Here is a 20,473-nt window from a genome sequence, read left to right as displayed (position 1 = left end):
AATTCTTATTTACCAGCTGAGATACTTAATGAAAGATTCCGGTTTTTACTCCTGTAGTGTTTTGCAAAACCTTTTTTTTCCTCCCCGTTTTTTTAGAAGTGTTCTTCTAAGTGTAAGCCTAGAAAAACAGACCATTTTGCTGAGCTAAGATAGGAAGTTTCATACTAAGCACACATACTGCTGTCAGGAAAATCTTGCAGAGGAAGGATGGGAGTGAGAGCAGCCCATTTTGGACAAACCTCCACAGCACCACAGTGTGGGGCAGAGAAGCCCCACCCCACCAAGCAGTACTCCAGAATGGTATTTCAATGTCCCTTTCCTTCAGCACCTTGGCAGGATTTGGAAGCTGGCCTGCCAGCACAGGGTACTTCCCAGCATGCAGCATCTCCCCGTGTTTACATTTAGGATGAAGAGGACACCACCCAGGGCTGGTTTCCACAGGCTGCATGGCAGCTCCATGGCCCGGGGCAGGTGTGTGTCACCTCGCTCCGGTGCCACCAGGCCGGCTGGCCAGGGCTCCTGCCATCAAAGGGCTTCACCAGGGTGTTCAGCAGACAGCAGTGCCTCCCAACAGCTCATCTGTGGGCAGAGTCTCCCAAATCCAGCCTGACAGCAACCCCATTAAGACAAGTATGTAGGGCAATGGAAGGTGGACACAGAGCAGATCCACACGCAGGTGTAGGGCAGCCTCTGCTCCCCAGGCCAGCACTTACTGTGACAAGCACCGTGAATAGGACAGGAGCTTCACAAGCCAGGGAAGTGGTATAAGCCTTCATGGAAGATTATTCACAAATTCACTGAACTAGTAAGTGCTGAACAACCCAAATTTAGCTTTGATTCTAAGGCCCCAGGCTGCAAGATTTTTTTTAAGCAGACGCTCCTCTGAATTTCACTGATGAAATCACAGCAGCAAGAAAGGCTGTTCTTTTAAACGTGGGGGAAAAAGTTATGGTGGAGCAACTCCGCTTTGGGAGCACATTTGCAGCATAACAACACAGTAAGGTATCTAGCAGCTTTTTGCCTAACCAGCGGGAAAAATGTCCTTTCTGATATTTTGGTTAGGTGACAATTTTCTTCATTTCTTACCTTTTAATTTAAACCATAATATCACAAGTATCTCCTGTAAACACCAATTTAAAACTGCAAGAGAAGCACTAAGTCACAGCACTAAATGAAAACTGCTTAACATTAAATCCTGACGTTTCCACTGAAGGATAAAACAAAAATGACTTCTAGCTTCGTGACTATTATGGCCCAAGAGTTCCTTAAGTGTGCATCTGCCCAAGTGCCTTTTAAAGACAAGACCCCCAAATTTGATACCCCAGCCTACACTGTTAACAGTTACTGCAATATTTTCTATAAAAATCTGTTTAAATTTGCACATAGACCACTATACTACAATATAGTCCTGAGGTAAATAACCTTATATAAGCTAGCAAATTAGAATTTTTGCCCTCCAGAGATGAAACTTTCCTTGCATGTTTCAGTTACTTTGCATTCTGACAAAAACATTACCAAGAAAAAAATACTTGGGGGCAAGGGAGGAAAAGAGAGGCGTTGATTGCACTCCTGCCTCTCATACAGTACCTTTCTCCTGCTCCATGTTTTAGGAAGGAAAAGGTACCCAAAAATTAGGCTGTTTTCATGAAAAACAAATTACAGGTTTGGGGGTTTTGTTTGTTGTTGGGATTTTTTTTAACATCTCCAACAACAAAAGCAGTAGTTTTTTTGGCCCAGCTAAAAAACATACAAAAATAGGTGAAATGATAGCCATAATTATTTCACAGAGCACCAGATGATGGGGCCATATCCTATTTACATTCAAGGCTGTATGCTGGCCATGATTCGATTTCTCGTATTAGAAGATGCATGGATGGGAATAAACTCACAGATAATGGAGAGACAAGAGAGACTAAACTGGAGGGGGTGTGTAAGAGGTCAAACAGCAAAATGCATTAAATCTCATCACTCAGTAATATAAAGAGAGACACATTATTATATTTACTTTCTCCCTCACCCTGTGCCTATAATTTGTGGTGTCCCAGAGAATTTCAGCATCTCATAGCAACAAATGGTTTTTGCTTTGGTGCAATTTTTTCTTTTTAAATCTCATAGTAGGAGTTAAAGTAGTTTGAAGTTTCATCTCTTCCCAACATGAAAATAAGTAAGATTTTTCTTGATAAAAAACAACAATCAATTCGTCAGTCATTTCAGGCTGCCCTGGGTCAGTGCCTATCAATGAAAAATATATACTTTAAATTGAAATTATGAAGTTAATTTACACACAGCTCAAAAGAACAACTTCCATCTATCAAGATCTGTCAAATATTTGCTTCAACAGACCTGAATCAAAATTAAGAGTTCCTTCCTACAGTCTGTTAATCTATAACATTATAATAATGTATGGCTTTGTGCCTAACACACATTACAAAGATTTAAAACAAACACCATCAGTAAATTCAAATTTTCTATGTCTATAGAACTTCCAAGAATCTTTTCAAATCTGGAACTACACAAAAGATTCTCTGTTAAAATGTACAACTAAAAAAGACCCGGACAAGCACCACCTAAAACTGCTTTTCCTTTAAGGTCAGACTAAGGAATAAGGTCCACCAAAAAAATCAGTGAACGGGGTGGGGGGCAGGTGTACATGACTCTATCCTTGTCTGGTTTCTGCAATAGCAAATCAAATTGGTCATAAACAATACACATTTTCCATCTTAGAAAGAAAAATCATCTTCCCCAACTCTTAAGTGGTTTTGCCCATGATGGCAATTGGCAAGTGATCTCCCTGCCTTTACCTCTATCCACAAACTTTTCCCTCTTAGTTCCTATTATTCCTCCTATTGAGGGGGAGCGGTGAGAGAGGGGCTGGGTTGGCATCTGGGGAACACCAGCCAAGGACAATCACTGCTGTCTGGAGCCCCTGCACAGGATGCTGCAGTATTATGCTCTGTAGAATGGAGCATGAGGTAGGTCTGACATTCCGAAATCTTCACCAGGAGGATTAAATGGCTTTGTAAATCAGGAAATCCTAAGGAAACAGAACACATTTTTTATAAAAATTGTATTTGGATGGATCCAAAAAAATGAAAGGAAAAATGTCAGTGAAAAATGGCTATAACCAACATGTTCTCATCCCCAACATATTTTTCTATTCCTCTTATTAGCTGGAAGGCGAGTGGGAGAAAGAAGCCTCTACTTGAGCAGCTGAAATGTTAAGATGCACACTTTGTTGCTCCGGCATATCCATCTTACACATGCAAGAGCAATCCTCAGTGTGCACTTAAGGCCTGGAGTTTCACATCTGCAACTTTCACAGTGGCACTGCAGAACTGCCTAAGTGAATGAAAGCAGCAGGAAAAGGGGAAGAGCTTTGCCTGCCTGAGACCAGGAAAGCTGCAGCACAGAACACAACAGGCCTGCAATGATTCCCGCCGTGCTCGTGGCGCAGCTGTGACAGCAGCCACACAACTTGAAAGGGACGCCGAGTGTGGTAGTGCTGCCAGGCTGATGGAAATGAGAAGTTTGTGTGCTGCACTTTTAATGTACAACCTCGCCCTCTCCCAGAAGCACTCACTTTCATTACTCCAATAAATAGATAAAGAGCTGAAGAGCCATGCAAGAACAAACTGTGCAGCATGACGCTGCAGAAGGCAGTCCCTGCAGAAAAAGGGCCCTCCTCTCATGATCCACACAAAACAAATAACCCTTATTGCTGCTGAACAGCTCTTTGTAATAATTCAGGCTCATTTTCACTTCAGATTAATCTATACTGTTACAAACATGAAAAATATAGTAACCCTATAATGTAGTAACCCTATAGTAACCTAAAATCTATAAATGAGCACCACGGGATTCAAAGAACCTTGGAAATTATGCCAGAGAATTAAAATACAAATGAAAGCATGTTCCCTGAATCCAAAAGTCCAGTAGTTAGATCTCTCCAAGAGGCTGGGATGAGGAGGATGAGGTTTATTTAAAAAGCACCCTTCAAGATACTGTATTATTTAAGTGGCAGCAATCAAAACTCACAAATAATATTGATGCATGAAACCTCAGTGCTGGGACTCCAGACTCTCCACAGACTCTGAAAAGATTCCAACACTCCTTTTAGGAAATACCTGAAAGGATACAGTACCTTAGCCAAAATTTGAGATAAGAAAAGATCATTATACCAGACCTTACGATCCTACTGCCAACTTACTGTCCTATTAACGGATAATAACCTCCAGTTTCAACGGGTTTTCAGGGTTAAAGAAAACTTGGCTATTTCTGCTACAAACACCAGGTAACCAGACACTTAGTGGATATAGAAAAGTTTGCACCCCCCAAGGCATAAACATGTTAAAGGAAACCCCTTCCAGTCAGGAATTTAAACTTAAAAACTGTTTATTTTCTCAAATACCAATCCACTGCTACAATCTTATTCAACCAGCCTTCTTCCCTAGGGCTATAAAGTGTATATTACTTTCCTGAACAAAACATTACCACAAATACTCTTCAGTGCTCACCAATTATCTAATGGACATAAAGCTCCCTTGGGAATTTTCTGCACTCCCATGAGGAGTCCCAGCCATTGTGCTGGTCTAAGTATCTGCTGGAAGAACAGATGCTTTTTTCCAAGGCTTTTGCAGAAAAAAAAGGAGAAGTTAACATAAGGACAACATGCATCATCTAAGCCCTTCAATGTGCCAGAGGAAGTCAAGGGTCTGCTGAAGAAGTGTCTGACAGCAATAGCACAGCAGCCTCCGGCTCCCACTGAATTTAAAGAAACTTACTGGAGAGGTAAACAAGGAGCTGAAAAGCTCTTTCCTTCTCCTCAGATTGGGATCCTTATCTTGCTCCACCTCTCCAAGGGCTTTCCAGCATCTTATTTCTGTATGGAGAGCTGCTAAGCATCATTACCTGCACCTCCTCAGGCACACCAAACGAGATTCATACACAGAATATTCAGAAATATCAACTCCTCTGGCCTCCTAAGAGCATTTTACCATCAAATTTAGTGTCATTTTCCATGGCAAATAAAAGTCACAATGTTGTCTGGAGCACATGAGAGTATAATTTGCTGCTTTCTAGTCAAAACTGTTAAAAAACTGTAATTCACAGGTGGAAGTAATCCATATGATGGCAGAAGTGAAAACGCTGGCATTGGTTTCAACACCAGCAACATAGATTGAGTTTGAAAAACCAAAACAGTTAAACTATAAACCTTTAGGGCTGCCCAATCTTTCCTTATTAATTCAAGCTAGATTACTCACTTCCCACTACTATTACAAGTGGCCTCCTTCTCTTATGACTTTTAGGCTCACAAGTTGATATTTGCTCAACTTTCAGCTTCTTGTGTAACCTCCTCAAAACAAACACTGCTTTTCTAAAGCTTTCAATCTGAGAAATTAGCATGAAGTTTTTTTAAGCTCAAAACTGGTGAATTATTACAACCATGAAAGCATCTTAGAAAAAAGAAACCTCTTTACATTCATCAACAAACTGAAACTGCCATAGAGCATTAATGGAGGCCTACTGATAGAATTTTTACTATAACAACTATGAACTGAGTTCTCAATTTCATTTCCCTATTATTCTCATTTCTGTTCAGTGCTTTGAACTTCACTGTCATTAATCTGGAAGCTCTCAAGAGAAGCAGACCCTTGACAGTAAACCTGGTCTTAAAAAAAAGGAAAAAAAAGGAATGTAAAAAAATTCAGTTAAATGTTTGGTTTCAATATCTATTTCTGTTCTAAGCAGGAGGAACAACAGAAAGAAAAGACTGAAAGCACTGACATTGACCTTAAAACAATTTGCTTTAATATTACTTTTCACTTAGCTCACTAGTTAAGCCCTAACAATGCAGTCGATCATTACCAGAAGGAAAAATATTCCCACTTTCTGGATATTTTGCTGTGCCACATGAACCAGCATTCCTGTTTGAAGGACCTTTTCAACCCTCTGTTTTTTTCCTCAGGACAAAACCTTACACATTGTCCACATGGCATTTCCACATTGTTTATACAGCCACACTTGCAGGATTTCCTTGCTGCAAAGAAGGACCTCGAGTGCCTCCAACACCAAAACTAACATGTTCTGATAACAGGAGGCAATACCAGGAACAGCTTCCCATAAGTTGCATCAGTAAGGTTCATATTTCACCTATCTGCATGTGGCCTTGTGCTTCAGAGAAATTCCAGCTCCTATTTATATAATTTTGTTGCCAGAAAAGCAGTTTAACTTACACTGAAAGTCCAAATGACCATTAGCTAGAAATGTTATACTTAAGATGCCCATTTTCAAAATCTTTACAAAATCACTAAGTGATCTGACCAACCCCATCTGATTCTAAAACTCCAGGAGCGGTCATAAATGCTTCAGGGCTACATCATTATTATTAACATGAGTAGAGAAAAAAGTGAAGGTTTTTAGCATATGCAGTGTATGCAACACCTTTTAAGCCCTGAAACAGTTCAAATTTACATAACTATTTCATTTCAAGCTGCAAGAATTTGCTGGCAAAAAACTGTTTCAAGTTGTCAGTATTTTTAATTAATTCAAAATGGACAGCATTGATCACTTTTTATAACAGCTTATCAGATGATTGATTACTTCTAATCCGGCTGAATACAGAGGAATTTCTCTAGAAATACAGCCCCATCTTTCCCTTTGTCTGAGTACCCAATTACATTATATGCATAAAGGAGAGTTGCCTTTATGCACAGAGATTTTCCTAGTCCCATACAGGGATCCATTCTGTTTCTGACATTCCTGTTCCCAGCCAGCTCAGCCCCTTCTGCAGCTGGACCTTCTTGCCCTCCATGGCAGATCATTTCTTGGTCACAAACTACGACTGCAGAGCAGTTACTACTTGAATTTCCTTTTCACAGGCTCCAAAGCTTTGGGTTCATCCTCTATTAAACCCCTCTGGGACCATATCTTTTCAATTTCTCATACTCTGGATTAGCAGTAATCTTCCTCCTCACCTTTGTCTCAAGGGATAATAGGAAGGAATGAAATCCTTTCACGAGTCTGACCTGACTGAAAAAAAAAATCTCAGTAAAAGTTACAGTTTCTCTCTGTTTTGACAGAAGACTTCCCTGTCTCCCACTCCGAGGAAGCCAGGCAGTTCTGCTACTGGCAGGATGTGAGAATTTAGGGTAGTTTCTATTCATAAGAAGTACAAAGTCATCTGCATGTCTAAAGTGGACTGCCCCAAAGTGACTGGCACCCCTGAATCTTCAGGCAAACTTCACTAGTTCTCTTTCCTCCTTTTGGGTGATCTCTTGATGTTGCTAAGGACAAGGTTTGTTAGAGGGCAGGGCTTTCCCTGTCCCTGGGGGTTGTTTCTGTGAGCAGCCACTGCTTGGAGTGAGGTTTCACTTACTACCTCTCTTCCAACAGGTGCTGCCCAGATGGAGCAAAGTGATCACATAATGGAAGTTTGGAGGCCAGCCTAGCAGCTTTGCCACCTTCTGCTGGGGCATCACTCTGCCCTGTTACTTCAGAAGCCAGGAAAGTATGCTGGAATATAAACCTCCTGCCCAGCACTTTGCATATAAAATTGCTGCATTAGGAAATTAAAAAAACCTGTCTTGTAATTAGAGGAGAAAAATTCAAAATGGTGATCTGTTTGAGAGAAAGGCAGAAAGTGCTAACAACTGTTACTGGGTTGGGGTTTTATCCCTCCTGAAAAAAACCAAATCAATAAAGGAATACAGAAAGTAACAACTAGAAAACACTTATTTTCAAAAGGCCAAATAAGTTAAAAAAACCCCCAAGCCATAGGTCACTGATACTAGGAGAAACTAAATGGGTAGGATTCTGCTGATTGCTGATGTTATGGATGGCCACTACCACAACATTTCTGTGGTACTTAATTACCAAGGGGCTTTGCCATTTTTTTTCCTATTTACTACATGACTGTCTGATTGCATGGAGTAAGACAAACCAGATTTAACTAAAACTTGAAAGAACAGCCTGTCTTGCTGAGAACCATTAATGGGATTTATGTATTTATGAAAATGTTCTGAAAGGAATAGTGTACATTAAGTTCCCAGCTAAAGCAATATTCAACTGTCAGAAATAGCTGTGCGAGCTCACTGGTTTATACTCCTGAATATTGAAAAAAAATACCTTCCTTTCCCCCATGGTTAAGAGTTTTCACATTTGCACAGCAGAAAAAACTTAAATTGGAACTCACAATTATGATAATGCTTTTTAAACACACACAATTGTGGAACATTTCCCTGGTTTACCACCTAGCCAATTGCATCTAATTACTCTACCTGTCCCAATTCTCACACGTGATTTACATACAATTTTGTGAAATTTTTAAGTAAGTTGTCCTTTTTACATCACATGAGGCTCAGATATTTCAAACTAAATCCTTAACATTGCCTCTACCTACCAATCAGTACATCTTTTGTCTTCTGATTGCAGTGCTCCAAGTAGAACTTTGCACTTTATAAAATAAATGTTTATTTTACAACTGAAAATCTTGGTTGTAGCTTTTAAGTACAGGAATATGCAAATACCCTCTGTGTTAATAACAGCCTCCTCTGGGACTTCTAATAAGCATAAGCACAAAAAAGACAAAACCCATTCATTTGCTGTGCAGTTACATTATATTTTTATCTTCATAAAGGAGCTCAAAAGACCTCTGATGCACATCAAGGCTAAGCATGAACACAGCTAAAAAGGCAATATAAAGTGCACACTGCTAGGAGTGGTTTTACTACCAGCTGAAGAACCAATGCTGACACTGAATTTTTCTTCTTTCCACTGGCTGACAATAAAGCTTAATTAATTTTGGAGAAGGGACCATCTATTGCCCAGGCACAGATCCTAGCTATAAAACATTATTATATAGCAAAAGTGTAAAAGATAACTGCTATGTTCTTTAAGTCAGCATATTTTCCTGAAAATTCTTTTGGTGGAGTTGTTGGTTTTTTTTGGGTTTTTTTTTTTTTTTTTTTTTGTGCAGTAACTTCCTGCACAGAGACTCCAAAAGGCTCCTCAGTTATTCTTACATCAACTGCTACAGGCAAGGTTAAAAAAAAAAAAAAAAAAAAACCAACAAAAAAAAAAAAAAAAAACAACAAAAAAAAACTTTTGCACTTCCCAAATTCCAGGGTCTGGCAGTGTCTGGATCAGCAAACACCATATAAAGGTTAACAGTGCTCAATCATTCTACAGGACTCCTGCAAGGCCCATTTGTCCTCCATGGCTTTGCACATACCATGCTGTGCACCACTACCCCAGCATCACCTTATGCCACTGTCTTCCAACTCTCAGCCTCAGAGTTTGGGTTGGTTTTTTCCAGTCCTTACTTCTGGCTGTTTCTATTAACTCAATTTAGCTTTAAACAGAGAGGCCTACAGATGCCAACTCTAATTTCCAAGCCTCTATATCACAGCCTTGACCAGACAGATAACTGGCACAAAAGACTGAAGTGGTGAACTAGATTTCTAAAATGCTGCCATCTGATTCCCATCCCACACAAATATGTAATTTAAGTAATGAAAAAAAAAGGCTTTCGTCTCAAACATCAGCTCTTGAAATAAGTAAAATACTGGAATTTGCATTCAGTCCTGACAAGTTAAAGCTGTAACTGTAAGAAATAACCTTCTGAACAACAATAAGAAGAACATCCTTAATGTCAGGCAAAGAGAAAGGAATTACGTTTTCAAAGACTGTCAGTTTAAAAATACACAATGTAAGGAACGGAAATGGTTTTAGCTCTTTTCACAATTTTGTGAAATCTTCATATATTTTTAAGCTTCACCTTATTTATAAAATGTTTTATATTCCATCTTACTTTCATCACAAGAAAATTGAAACTAGTTTGTTAACATAAACTTCTGTCAGGGAAATTTAAACAAAAATTTATGTCCCTCAGCTATTAAGACATACAGTAACTCACATACTGGAGTAATTTCTACTCTAAGCCTTCAAGGGAACAAGAATAGGAACAGAATATTACAGCAGAACTCAGGACAAACACAGGCCTCGTGCATGGTGAGAGTGTGCGCACAAGACCTGGGAAGAAAAATGGCCATCATTGGTCAGCATAACTTGGAGATTCCCACCATGAGTAGTCACCAGTCAGTTGTCCCCACTGGGCAGTGCTATGAGAGGATAAGCAGAAAGCAAAAGAAGAAATGTCTGCTAAGCAGGAACATTTCTGGCTGTTTGCTGGAAAATCCCACTCTTCCTTCTTCCCCCCTCCCTCAGTACAGGCAATGCAAGGCTCAGTTTCAGGGTGGGTGTGAGCACAACACAACAGGGAAGCAGCAGCACAAGTTCACTACACAGCACTGTAGCAGGTGCAAGGCTAACAGCCAGATTCAGCTTCCTTAATTCAAAAGCTTTGTTGCACAGAATCCAACAATTATACAACCAACCTTGGCAAACAAACAAACAAACCAACAAAACAATCCAAATCCATCAAAAAAACAAAACAAGTTAAAAAAAGGCTTTCCTCTTTCTTCCCTTCTTTCTCATGGGAAGTGGACTACCAGAGCATTCAAAGGGGCTTCCAGTCCCCAAGAAGATTAAAACTAGAGCCATGCTTCTTCCATTACATGCATTAAGCTCAGCAGAAGGCATCTGAGATTGTCAGTTGGAACATGGAAAAGGGATTAAAGGAAAGTAGTGCCAGCTTCAGCCGTTTACTCCTCTACCCTCCAATTCCTCCCCAGTTCACACTGTAAAATTCTTGCCTTATTTACATTTATGACACTTTTAAAATTCTAACAGGGTTGCCAAGAGACTTTTGTACCAGTTCATGTCACAGTGTCAGTGTGAGAGCTGAGTGCAGCTGCTTGGAAGGTTTGGAAGTGATCAAGAATGTTTCTTTTCTACTGAGAAGGTGGCAGCTGCAGGACGAGTCTTCATCCTTCTCAGCTCAACCAGAGTAGCTTGGATGACCACATACAGCAAAATTCAGAGCACTTCTAAACCTTCACACTTGGAACACAAAACAAAAACATAGCATGGAAAACTGGGTCACAGACTTGTCCACTGAAGCTTGTTGCACTGCTTGATACTTTAAACGTGACACACAGTCCAGCAAATCTGAAACTTAAGTAGGAGACAGTTCTGCCAAATGCTTTTATTGAAGAAGAGAAATGCTTCAATACAACAAAAGGCATTTATTCTATTAAGCAATTTCCACACCTTAGGAGAACAAAGGCAGAACTGAAATACGCAGTCAGCATAAGCACCTGAGCAGATGATGCCACAGGCCTGTAAACACCCGACTCCCACAGCCCCAGTGCTCACATTTGCTTCTGTAGATGACAGTGACAACCAGCAGGAACAACTTCTGTCCACTTGCAGTACAAAACCAGAGAAATATACCTTGAAGTCAATCATTCTCTGTGCAGTAAATCATTCTAATCATTCTCTGTCTTGCTTTTAATTTGCCAAGGAACACAGCTAAGATGTTACCCAGGCAAAAGGGAAAAAAACTGCAAACAAACAGATGGGGGGAAAGAAAATGAGAGAAGTAGCTAACACATTCCTGTCCACAACTTCCTGGAATCAGGTTATTTTGTTCACCTTATTCTAACCTAAGAGAAAATGGTGAACACCAGGGCATTACTGGACTAAACCCAAGGGAATAAGGAGGAAGTTTCACATTTGAGAACTATAAACTTCTCACACATTTTTCAGGTGGTATTTTAGAGGGAAAGGGAATAATTATTCAAATGCCAACACTATACCCTACTGATACAGTCATAAGAGTATAACATACCTTTCTTTTTGAAGTTATGAATAGTTGCACACTCAACTGATGAGGACATGGCTGAACACTGAGATATAACGGCACAACTGCTATTTTCTAAGCATGCACATGGAACAAAACTGCTTTCAACCACAGTTTAGCACAGCCCAAATGACTGACAGAGGATCTTTGTTTAAGAATAAGCAAATTCTGTAGCAAGTGGTCTTTAGTCAGGATGGTCCTGTTCCATCAAAGCTGTGTAAACCAGCTCTCCTAAACAATAGTGTCTTCCATGTGGTTCATGTGAAGAGTTGCTGCTTACTTTTTTTATGTTAAGCAACATCTATGATGTGGAACACAACAGCAACAAAGATGAATTAGAAGAGGCTCCAAAACAGTGAGGACAAAAGACTGTAGATAAAGACATTCTCTACAAGTATCAAAAAGATCAGACAACCCCCAAAATTCTACTGTGTAGCATTCCCTGTGTTTTCCAGTGGTAAGATCAGCATTATAGCTGTACACTGAGGTTAAAAACAAAACAAACACTGTTTGTTTAAATATTGAAACCCATGGAATGAACAAAAGTGGGATTTTTGAGGTTTACCTTTGTAGGGTTTCCTGAAGGGTAGAATTTGTAGTATATCTAAAAACAGAGAAATTAGATTGAAGAGAATTAAAACTGGTAGAACAATCTCCATAGCAGTAGAAAACCACAATGCTTAAATGCAAAGATAACATTGGTAGGGTCTGCCATGAGCACTCTGCAACAAAGATCCCAGGAATGCACTCACTACACTTACAGAAAATAGAGTGTGGAGCATCAGCAGCCGAAGTATGCAGGCACAGATACACTGTGCAGCTGACTAACATCACAATGAGTGTTTCACATCCCACTGAATGATGATGTCTTGTTATGTCATCAGGATATTGCATAAACCAGGGCCCTACATGAAAAAAAGTTTTAAAAACTTGCATGTCCTGTAAATCTGTTCATACAGTTATGCTGAGGAGATCCGTGCAGTATCATAGGGCAAAAGTCCCTCAAAAAGGAAAAGAAAAAATAAAGGGTGTGAAATATGAGATGCTAGGCAGAAGGAAATGCCTGCACAGCACCAAAGAGAGCGTGACATCCCTGCAGCTCTGCCAAAACCTACAGAGAGGCAAAGAAACTACAAGATGAAGCCTACAGAGAAAAAAAAAAAAACCACAAGGAAAAAAACCCCACAACAGTAAAGAGACAAGACCCATGGTCTTCAGTACACTCTCCTTTCAAGCATCTCTGAGTTTTGCACTTAAGGTGCCACCCACAGTGCTTGACCAAATGCTTTTCCACAAGAAGAGCAGCCAGAGATATGACTGCATAAACAATTTCTTGGCAGGGGTTGGGAAAGAGGCCAAGCAGGGATCATGGAGTTAGGACACAAGTCCCCAGAATCATTCTTGGATCTCTGCAGAGTTAGGACTATCCAACTGCTCAGTTCTTCAGGTGAAAAAGCTGAAAGCTGAACTTGCCAATCTAATGAAGCACTGGCTTTTTATGGAAGTCCATCTGTTCCAACTCTCCAGCTCAAAATACAAGGAAACGTAAGAAACATAAAAGAACACCAAACGATTCCAGCAAAGAACATTATTCTATTTGCTCTCCTATATCTATTTGAAATACATAGAGATTATTTGATCAGACCAGCTGTTAAGATGAAAAGAGGGTTGGTTTTTTTTTTTAATTTCAGAAGTTATCTGCAGTTTGTAGTTGGGTTTTAGTTGTGTTGGGTTTTTTAAAATAGTATTTATGTATTCCCACAGTATAGCTGCTCACTTTGAGGTGTTTAATTTCCATATCCACTACAAAACACTTAGCCAAGCTTTAAATTGCAGACGAATCTCTGCTTTCATTGTGAATAAAGCTTGAAATGTGGCAAAATTTAGTTGGAATAAGTATGTTCTTTACTGTTACTGATAGGCCAGACTGAATATCAACTGAGCAAAAATACCAACTTTATTATAGAAACAGTCCCACTGAGAGAACACTGCCTAGAACTGCTCATTTTCCACTACTTTTCTACAAGTTACTTAAAACTCCTTTAAGAAACTAAGCTCAATGCTTGCTTTTTGTTTTTGTCACAAAAGGAATGCAGCAATTATTTTGAAATTGTGGGAATTCAGAATGTACTATCAGCACTATCTAGCTAAAGATCAGCTAATTCTCTGTACTCACATGAAAATACAAGCAGCTCAGGGTATTCCCCTTCCCAAATAAATGGTTTTTGTACAATAACCCCAGAAATGAAGAATAAAATATTTTTGCATTATGTCTTGAGTTCTTATCCCACAATTTAATTTGAATACAAAACACTTTACTAATAATCAGCAAAAAAAGAGAAGTCAAAATAGCATTGTTGAACAACTCATTACAATTTTCTCACTACAAAGACAAACCATAAACCCTTTCCGCAATTATTTGGCTCTAATTCTAAACAAACAATAGGTTCTGCCTCTATAAACACTGTTGTGGTTCTAATTTATAAGTTATGCAAAATATTACACAGATCACTCAACAATCCATCCTTAATGTACCTGAAGAGGTCTTTACAATCCCTAGTGAATAATTCATGTTTCCATTTTGCCATTCTCCTACAGCATAAAAGAAGCAGCTTTAATTCAGCTCTAACTTTGAGATCTGAACACCACCAAACACCAGTCAAAAAGCTTAAGGAGAAATTGCTTTACAATGCCAAACTACTTCCCAAATGGAAGAACTAAATAGTCCTAAATATATTTGAAATAAAACAGCATCTGAAGAGATTGGCCATATGCTGAACTGTCACTCTCCCATAGTGAGTGATGAATCAAGCTGGTTGTGTAGCTGGCTGCTTACTACAATACTGTTCATGTCACTCACATATGCTGCTCTGGCAGTTATTACAGTCTTTTGTAAACCAAGCAGCACTTTAGATTTGAGAACAAATTACAGACCAGCTAAAAGCACCAAACTCCTGGCTGATTGCCAAAAAAGTAGAAGGAAAAACTACAAAAGACTAGAAAGGTATAAAGAGAAATTGCAGTACCTTTGCAACCTGCATGATGAAAGGCATGAGAAAAATCCAGGCAGCTAGACACGAGTCCAGTACTCAGTGTTTGCTGGGATCTGTGCAATCTGTGCAGTTTTCTGTCATCTGGGATACTGTAAAGCCTATGGTAAAGAGAATGCACAGAGGGAGGAGAACATTCACCTGCAGCACCTGGGGAAGATACACCAGGAATTTAACCAGCTGGTGAGCACAGGCTTCTCACCAGTGTGAGCACTTGGAGCTTTTTTCCGTGCTTGGCACAGAGGTAAAGGAATCCAGTCCTTATGTTAGTGGCCTAAGAGTCAAAAGACTGCACAGTAAAATATGCAAAGTAATGAAATGCTTATAGTGGATATGTTTGAATCCCTGGACAAGCTTCTGGTTACTCAAGAGTTGCAGTTCAACAAAACCAAGCAAAATCAATCTCTGGAGCATCAGTATCTGAGGAACAAACCATTACAGTGTATCTGTGGCCAAAAGGACAAGAACTCAGCTCTTAGTGATCTAGTGGCCAAAAGGACTAAGAACTTAGCTCTTCACTGTGTTTGTTACATTCCAAAGGAATGTCATTCTCCATATTACCCAGAATTTGCATTAAGAAAAAAGTGTTATTTTGACAACTTTATAATTGAGGTTCCTAGCATTATCACATGGACATCTGTAAAATATCTTCTGATAAATCAGAAGTTGAGGGATTTGGGTTGCAGATTTGTGGTGAGGGGAGAAATGGAATACATCTGCACTTTCTGTAAACATAAAAGCACTTACAAGGTACAAGGAGTCCTCTGAATTACAACATTTTTTATAGACTGGACTCTTCTTGCTCTTGATTCATTTTCTCTTCATTTACTTTTAGGCTACATTGAAGTTTCTGTAAATGACAGAACTACAACACTCTGTTCTTCCTGCAGCTGCTTGTGTGCCTTGTCTAATAGACAAGCAGAGTTTGACAGAGCACAGATGCAGAGATCCTGGCCTCCGTGGAAGCACTGGGCAGCAGATGGTGCAGGTAAGGCACCACAGTACAAGTCCATGCCCATGGTTGCTCTGGTGAGTGGTGCTGTAACACCCAGGCCTAAATACAATGCTAAAGACAGAGATGCACACACAGCTGTGAAAGGTGCTTTGTGAAATACTGATTTTAGGTTGATACTCGTGAACAGGCACCTCTCTAAGCCTGACCTAACACCTTCACTGAGGTCTGTTATACTACTTTTTCAGGTAGTGGAGATAGTATTTTTGAGGAAAGAAACTTAATCAATTTCCATCTCTAAAGAGCTTGACTCCTGGTTAAGCATCCCAGACAAGGTCTACCCTGTTATTTGCTCCATCATCAGAAGGAATTTGAAATATCCAATGTTTCCCATTACATGGAACAGTCACTATGTGCCAGACACTACCAGTTACACTGAAATACCCACAGTCACACAAAAAGCTTTGTGAACCCAATAAAGAGAAGATCAATTTGATAACAGTAAGGCTTCACTTTTTTAAGACACAGACAAGAAAAATATCCAATTTCAACAGCAATTCCAATTAAACAAAATATTTAACTGTACCATTGGTAGAACTCTGTCTAAAACTTTTACTCTAGCTTAAAAAATCCAATCATTTGACTTACTGCTTTTACATTTCAACAGTAATAGAAGTGTAACATTGCTGGGAGAGGTTTTAAAGGTCTCCCGGGCCTTTTCTGTCATATACTCCCTCTCACACCCCTTAGTCTGTTCTGAAATCACATGGGGGCTCAGGTTAGCCCTATTACTCACTGACACACGTAGCCAGAGAAAACAGGCATAGATATATTAGCAATTCTTTCTGAAAATCCTGCACATTCTTCAGAAGATTACTACTTCCCCTCTAAGTTAGCAGCAACGCCTTAAGCTGAGGGATGAATTCTGAGGAGCTCTCTGTCACTCAGAACTGGTACATTTTAAATGTTGAAATGATGTACCTGGTCCTGTTTCAACACAGGCTTTTGTAGCATTTTAATGTCTTGCCAGTTAGTAGCTGGAATCCAGCAAAGGGGATACAAGTGCTATTACTGGTACCTAATGGATATTCTTCTTGAGCTCAATTGCTGATCTACATTTTGAATAAAGGGCTCAATTCCCAGAGGGAACAACCTCCTTTCATTATTGCCCCATGCGTAGACTAAAGGAGAATTCTCGGCAAGTGGCAAGTAGGGGCAGTGTTCATATTTCTGTTTCAAGGTTCCCACGCAGATTGCATTACACAATATTAAGTGAATGCAGGTCACATCCAATACCGTAAGATCTATAGCTGGACATTTTCATATTACAGTCCTTTCTTATTCCTATTTTAAAATGGCTTTTTATTCAGAGCATTCTTCTTGGAATAAAACCCAGATTTAAAGAGTATGTAGTAACAGTAGAAAACTCTCCTTTTTGAGCCGTCCCACCCAAGATGTGCCACTAGCTCCCAGCTGTGTGCTCACAGAGTTTGTGTCTGCCTTGGTCAGCTGCCCCACACAGTGCTGCACTGACACTGCTGTGAGTCACCACAGCATCTGCTACCAGACAGAAATCACATCCTTGCTCAGGTTTCAGGGTTCCCTCAGCAACAAAAGCCACCCTTGCATGATTATACTCTTTATTGATGTAGAGACACCCCCACAATTCAGCTTAGCCCTGCTTTAAAGCAGCACTCCTGCAAGATTACACTCGCTTCCAGTTTATCTCTGCATCCACACCTGCCATAAGAAAGGGTTAAACCCCCGGTGCTGGAAGGCACATCCTGCAGCTCCAGCCTGCAATCAGAGATGCCAAGCCTACCAAGGCTGCCCTTGGCACAGGCAGTCCTGAACACCAGCTTCAAAACATTGCTCCTCTGCCACATGTCTGCAGCTACTGCCACAACTGCAGAATGCAGAGTATTCTCACTCAGCCACCACTGCTAAGCATGCTGCTGCTGCTGGAGACACAGAGCACAGTTAGGAAAATGAGTCACCCGTTTTTGGAATTCTCTCTAGATAACTGCACATAGCTAATGACAGATCCCCTCAACACTTCCCTCTGTGCCCTTTCTGTTCCTCCATATATATGCAGTAGAACACTTCACAAAAGTCAGAGCCTGAAGTCCAAGTCTTTGAAATTCCTTTATGGATTTTTTAATTCCAGTGCAAGCCACACTTTTAATCTCACCCCAGTGAGGACTAAATGAGAACTTGGTTTGTTCAGGCCACACATTCAGGGAACGCAGTCTTCTGTCTGAGGAGTGCTCACCTGGGAAATCACCCAAACCATGTGAAGTGCCCCTAGAGACACCCATATACTTGCCAGGACTTAAGAGTTGTTGACACCTAATTCTAACTTGCATTTTAGTAAGGCTTTTAAAAAATATGATTAATATTTTAAGACTGTTGATGAAGTGGCATTATCATGTAGCAAAAAGGGATTTTCTCTTAAACAAAAATATTATGGAGACAAAGAGCAACTTCTTTCCTAGTACCATAATAATAAGTACATTAAATGCTTCTTCTTTAACATATAACATGACTACAACTTCTAGAATGTTGTATGATTTAACTTGTCTGGGTTGTTTGGCTTGGATTTAATTGCTCAGCCAAAAAAGAAAAATTTCTTTCAAGACTGAAGCTGCTGCCTTTCTTTGCATTAGTAATTCGTACAGAAGTGCTCTGTGCATTAGACAATCTACCTGTTTGCTCAGTTACAGACCTGCAAGCAGGCTCAGCCTCCAGTTGAACATTTCCTTGCAATCTACTGGCATGCAAATTAATAGCTAATCAGAAAGTCCCTAATAAGTATACCAGATATTTAGATTCAGACTTGCTATTTTTAAAAGCTATTGACTTATAGCATTTAGAATGGCGAAAATAAATCAAAGTCATCCTATGCCACACAATTTACTTCCAATATTTTTCAGAAAAGAATAATTAACTTCTACTAAAAATGCACCTGTCAGAGAGTATCAATACTAGGACAGAAAAAATAATGGCAAACGTGAAATTCCATGGGTATCATTGCATAAGGTTTATTTTACCAAATCCCTTCCCCCTCATCCATGCATAATTAATATTTATATTAAAAGAAACAGCTGACATAGCACGTTAACAGACTATGTCTAATGTCATGCAATTAACTCTCTACTCTCATCAACAGGAATATCTATTTAGATATCAGAGGAATAAAGCCCATGGTTCATTCACTGCTGAGGAGAAAGAGGATAAAAAAATGAAAATTAAGAAAAGCCAAACTAAAACCCAGAAAATGGCTTAGCAAGCCAACAAGCCACAGCTGAATGCCAAACCCTCCTGTCAAGGTGCCCTGCTCACACACAACTTTCAGCTGTGTCTGTGACTTACCTAGAGACTTCCAAGTCCAAATCACGGAAGTGACAACTCTGCCACTTCCCTCTCTTCAACAGTAACCTGGACAGACATGCTCTGGACTCTGCTGTCCCCAGGTGGGCCAGGAAGAGACTTACTGATCTCATCTATTATTCCACCAACACTCAGTACACTCACCGTTATATTAAAATTTGACTGATGAGGAAGTGCCACCATTAATCCACTTATCAGTAAGACAGTGGCCCATACTGGAAGTGGATAAACAGTGCATAGGAAGCATTCACACACTGTACCTGCAACAGGTTTTATTTGGCATTCACTTCACAGCTGATTGCTACCAACAAACAACAGGCATCCGCAGCGACAACTAAAGACATCATGAGAGACTATTCAAAAAGTGTAAGTTACGTAACTTAAACTTAACTTTTCATACGAATGCTGAAGGGTTCTATTCCTCCTGGCAGAGAACAGGATCATTCTGTAAGAGCTGCTCATGCTCTGAGCGAGCACTTCAAATCAAATGCATGCGAACCACCTACAGACTAACACTATTTCAAGACTGATTTTTGCTTTCGATATACTTTTTCAGTCGAGCAGAAGAAAACAAAACTCACAATTTGAAGTTAGCAGGCAATAGCTTGGGTTATTTTCAGTTATGCAATGCTTATGTCTCTATGTAAAAGATCACAGACAATAAATTTCCAACTAGCCAAGCATCAGCTCTGCTTGCAAGGTTAGGTTAAGGGCACAAGAATGAACGCTGAAACACAATTCATTCTTGTATCATGTCAGATATTTTGGACTCTCCTTTTCTTTTGCACATTAATTCCAGTGCTTCAGGGAAAGGCCTCCACAGGCACAGCCTGAGCATGCCTCTGGTGTTTCTGACAGAAAACAAAAACTTGCTGAAGCTCTCTTCAGGAAAGCTCTAAACTTGAGCAGTGTTTTCATCTTAAAAACTACAAACATCAAATTTGCAGGCTACAGACAAGTGTCTCTTGGGATTTGTGTTTCTATACCTATGAGGATGACTGAGCAGCTTTATACTCTCCTCCTGTATCCTCCCTCTTCTTAACCTAGCTGGGAATAAAGGATAGAAAGAAACGCACAAATGCCCCACGCCCCCAGTATCAGCAAGGTGCAGAGGTAGAGCAAAATTGTTACAGCAGGTGATGCCAGTTAAAAACTCCCACAACTCCAGTGCAATTCTGGCAATTTATTCCACAGTCTTAATTCCTTCAAAAGTATTCTTTCTAGATTTCCAGAAGTTATTCTTCATTTCTGTAAACTATTTTGCCAGCCACTGTGGGGAGAGGACAAGTGACAGACAGAAAAGAAAATATATAAAAATGA

General features: G+C 39.9%; 1 long non-coding RNA gene across 1 annotated transcript; it reads right to left on the bottom strand.

Annotated features, from left to right (window-relative positions):
- Positions 1-11,070: 11,070 nt before the first annotated feature.
- Positions 11,071-14,901, bottom strand: LOC138112282 (uncharacterized). Its single transcript, XR_011151635.1, has 5 exons — positions 14,788-14,901; positions 12,523-12,666; positions 12,327-12,365; positions 11,750-12,062; positions 11,071-11,462 (listed from the first exon to the last, which is right to left on the bottom strand). It is a non-coding gene; the product is annotated as an uncharacterized lncRNA (long non-coding RNA).
- Positions 14,902-20,473: the final 5,572 nt, after the last annotated feature.

The sequence above is a fragment of the Aphelocoma coerulescens genome, chromosome 6, assembly GCF_041296385.1.
Source record: "Aphelocoma coerulescens isolate FSJ_1873_10779 chromosome 6, UR_Acoe_1.0, whole genome shotgun sequence".
In the NCBI taxonomy this organism is placed as follows: Eukaryota; Metazoa; Chordata; class Aves; order Passeriformes; family Corvidae; genus Aphelocoma; species Aphelocoma coerulescens.
The sequence above is the reverse complement of the archived record's forward strand: the minus strand, read 5'-3'. Positions and strand labels throughout refer to the sequence as shown.